The 3,961-nt window shown below is 49.9% G+C and overlaps 1 pseudogene; it reads right to left on the bottom strand.

Moving 5' to 3' along the window:
• Nucleotides 1-2,497: 2,497 nt before the first annotated feature.
• On the bottom strand, nucleotides 2,498-3,700 carry LOC136540824 (abscisic acid receptor PYL4-like; annotated as a pseudogene).
• Nucleotides 3,701-3,961: the final 261 nt, after the last annotated feature.

The raw sequence follows: 3,961 nt of genomic DNA, 5'->3' as shown, positions 1-3,961 counted from the left end.
TTATAGACTAAGGGGAAGCAAGGATTACAGATAGGAGAAAGAAAAAGAACCAGAGGCCAAGGAGGTCCTTCAAAGATGTCGGGTCTTTCTTTTCCTCTGAGCGAGCCCCGCTGACACGGTGGACGATGCTAGGGATAGCTCCATGCTTGGTGTATGTCCGCTGATCCTGATAGGGCCGTGCTCTAGCTTTGTCAGCAAGTGGTCACGTCCCATCCCGCCTCGGTGGGTGGCGCGATGGACCAGGGTGTTGAATCACAATCCTATGGGGAGCAGACGGCGCAATGACCCCATGTCCATTACTGTAGATGATATGAGTTTCCTCCTAGACCGTAGCAGTTGTTGTATGCTTCCGTCAGGATCTATGCCCGAGGGCAAATGCCGGCGCCCATAACACTGTAAGACAAATATCGGCGCCCACGATACTATTTGGGCTTTGACATGCCTAGAACGGCTTAAAGCGCCCGTCTTGTCATATCCTGACGGTACTTTCCTGTAGGCATGCAGGATATGGTCCTTGATATTACGGTTGACTTGAGTGCCCCGCTTTATCTGCGTGCGTAGTTATGAAGGAGTAGCGCGCAGTCGTCGGGTGAGGCGGAGCTAGCCCTCAGACATCGAGCGAGGCGGAGTCTGTCCTCAGACGTCAGGCGAGGCGAAGCGAGCCCTTGGACGTCGGGCGAGGCGGAGTATGCCCTCAGACGTTGGGTGCCCCTCAGACGTCGGGCGAAGCGGAGCTAGCCCTCCGACGTCGGGCAAGACGGAGCCAGCCCCTGAGGGTCGGGCGAGATGGAGTCTGCCCTCAGACATCGGACGAGGCGGAGCCAGCCCTCGGACGAGGCAGAATCTGCCTTCAGACGTCGGGCGAGGCGGAGTCAGCCCTCGAGGGTCGGGCGAGGCGGAGCCAGCCCTCAGGGGTCGAGTGAGGTGGAGCCATCCTTTGGGGTCGGACAAGACGGAGTTAACCCTCGGTCGTTGGGCAAGAGGTATAGTCGTGTTCTTATTTGTTCGGAAGCTTCAACGTTTGATGATTATTAGCTCCTTCTCTTTGGGTACCCAAGTATTTGGTCCCCAACACTATACTATGCATAATCTCTAGTTTATAGTAGATGCTGTTGTGTATACATTTAGTATTGCAGGTCCTGTTCGCTTATGCTGAAATTTAGCTTATGCTTATGCTGAAATGTTGTGAAAGAAAAATATTATTCTATGATTGAAAAGTAGCTCAAACGAACAGGGCCGTATTCTAGATCATTCAAACTAAGGTCAGCTCACTGTTATGTTACGTACGCCTAGCCGTGATCGATCTCATAAACACCTTGCTTCCTTTCTTTTCCGCGTGATCGGCTGCTCAGGCAAATGCATTCTAGGAATTATAAGATAAATTAAGAGAGAATATAAGACATATATACCCTTATTTTATTTTCTAATCAGACGTTATTATCACCATAATTAATGGTGATTGGTTGATAAATAAAAAGTATTTAATATAAAATTATTTTTTACCCTCTAAAATATATTGTATTTAAAGATAAATTTTGAATACTAAAAGATACTGTATTACAGGACACCGGGAGTAGCTCAGTGCTCCATGTTTGGCAGCTAGATATGCTCCTCCGCCTGCTTCCTTTTGGCAAGGTAGCTTTAATTTGTTCGCCCATCGATTACTTAGCATAGAAGAGTAGAGAGAAATAGACTTTTGGCTCTGTTCGGCTTACCCCATATTCAGTTTGTTCGGCTTTTTTTTCAGTAGAAACAGTATTTTTCTCTCACAACAATTCAGCCGGAACAGTGTTTTCAGCCAGTTTCAGCCAAGTTTTAGACCAGCGAACGGGGCCTGGGTTCGCAAATCAAACAAGGGCGCAACGCGCTTACATGAAAGAGTGGCAACAAATAGACTTGCTGGCCGGGTTAGCAAATGAAACAAGTGTTACTACTTAGGGCGTGTTCTTTTCTCAGGTCTTAGAACTAAAGACTAAAATAGAAACTAAAACACAAACTAAAATGGTGTTTATTCTCAGGGATTAAAAATGACTAAAGAGAAGGAGAGAGACTGCGAGGGAGAAGAGAGAGTGAGAGGTATGGGCTGTTTAGTCTCAATTAACAATGCCTAAAGGACTACTGTATTTTAGTACCTAGTCTATATTTTAGTCTCTAGTGTTCGGTTCCAATGAACTAATTGAAACTAAAATTTAGTCTTTAGTCCTTTCTCCGGTAGCAAAGGACACGCCCTTACTTTCTCATCACTTCCTACAAGCTCGATAATGTAAGCATGAAGCTCTTCGTCATTTATTTGTGTGCTCATCACAGTACACTAGATATTGCTACCCATGCATCACATTTGTTACATTTAGGGTCTGTTTAGATTCCAAAAAAATTTTATGCAGTACTTGTCACATCGAATCTTGCGGCACATGCATGAAATACTAAATGTAGACGAAAAAAAACTAATTGCACAGTTGGATGAGAAATCGCGAGACGAAACTTTTAAACCTAATTAGTCCATAATTAGACACTAATTGCTAAATACAAACAAAAGTGCTACAGTAGCCAAAATCCAAAAAAAAAAAAATTGGATCTAAACGGGGCCTTAGATCAAAACTTGCCAAAGGACACATATAATAATCTGGTATGTTTTGTGCTTTTCCAAAAACCACATCTATTATCATGAACATATATACAGAGGAATCGAGCGTGCGCCGGAACTTAGATCTCTACCGGTTTATACTTGTCATCTGATCTCTTGAATCCTTGGACAAGGGACTAGCTAGGGACGGAGCAGGGCCGTGTGTCTCTCGCAACAACGAGAAAAAAAATAATAACCATAACCAAGAGGGGCACTAACGTGAAAAATTCAAAGAAAGAAGAAAGAGAAGAAGGAAAAAAAAGCTCACGCGCCGTAGAAACACGTATCCCTCCTCCCCGGAAAAACCATCGATCACCCATGGAGATGGAGTCCCTCCTCACGCCTCCACGGCTGCGAGCTTCTCGGCGGTGGTGGCCAGCGACTGGAGGTTGCACTTGACGATGGTGTCGACGAACACTCAGGTGTCCTCGGGGGTGTTGCCTGGCGGCACGTCCACCACGTACGACTCCACGACGACGGTGGCAGCGTCGAGCGCGGCCGGGCACGGGTGCACGGTGGTGACGGAGAGGTAGTTCTGGAGCCGGTGCTCGCCGCCGACGACGCGGAAACTCAGCACGTGGCTCTCGTCGTCCAGGATCTCCAGGCGCTCGCGGCTGGACGCCGCGGGGAGGCCCGACACCACGCGCACCTCGCGGAGCGTGCCCACGCCGCCGTCCCCCGCCAGCAGCGCGCAGCTGCGCACGAACCGCTTGTACGCCTGCGGCTGGTCGAAGCGCCGCACCACGGACCACACCGCCGCCGCGGGCGCCGCCACGTGCTGCACCACCGCGGAGCAGCACCGCCCGGGCCCCAGAGCCGCGTGCTCGTGGTGCCGCGCCGCCTCCGCGGGCACCTCGCCGTCGTGCGCCCCGCACCGCATCCCGGCCGCGGCCACCTCCGCCGCGCACCCGACGCCCGCCAGGACTCGGCCGTGGTGCTGGTGCGGCATGCTGCCGGGGCCGGACGCCTGGATGCACGGCATCTTTGCGGCTGCGCTTGTCCTACCCTGGTTAGCTGCCTTCGTCTGCTGGTCTCGTCTCTCGTGTGTGCGGTGGAATTTATTGCGGCGACGGGCGGGTTGGGGATAGTGAAGAGAGGTTGATGGAGGGTATTGGCATTTAGGCATTTATATAGCAAAGGTGCGCCAACTTGTCCTGGCTCGCACTGTTGCGTATGTATCCAGTTGTGTGCTCACTTTAATTGTGCTCCCTCTTTAATTAATTCAACTAAATCATCTTTAAGTGGGGTCTACATTTCAGCTAGCACAAGTTGCATTTTTGGGGGAGGGCGTTGCCAGCTTTCTTGATCTTTTCGATAAATTAGGAAGAAAAATTGATA

The sequence above is a fragment of the Miscanthus floridulus genome, chromosome 2, assembly GCF_019320115.1.
Source record: "Miscanthus floridulus cultivar M001 chromosome 2, ASM1932011v1, whole genome shotgun sequence".
Classification (NCBI taxonomy): domain Eukaryota; kingdom Viridiplantae; phylum Streptophyta; class Magnoliopsida; order Poales; family Poaceae; genus Miscanthus; species Miscanthus floridulus.
The sequence above is the reverse complement of the archived record's forward strand: the minus strand, read 5'-3'. Positions and strand labels throughout refer to the sequence as shown.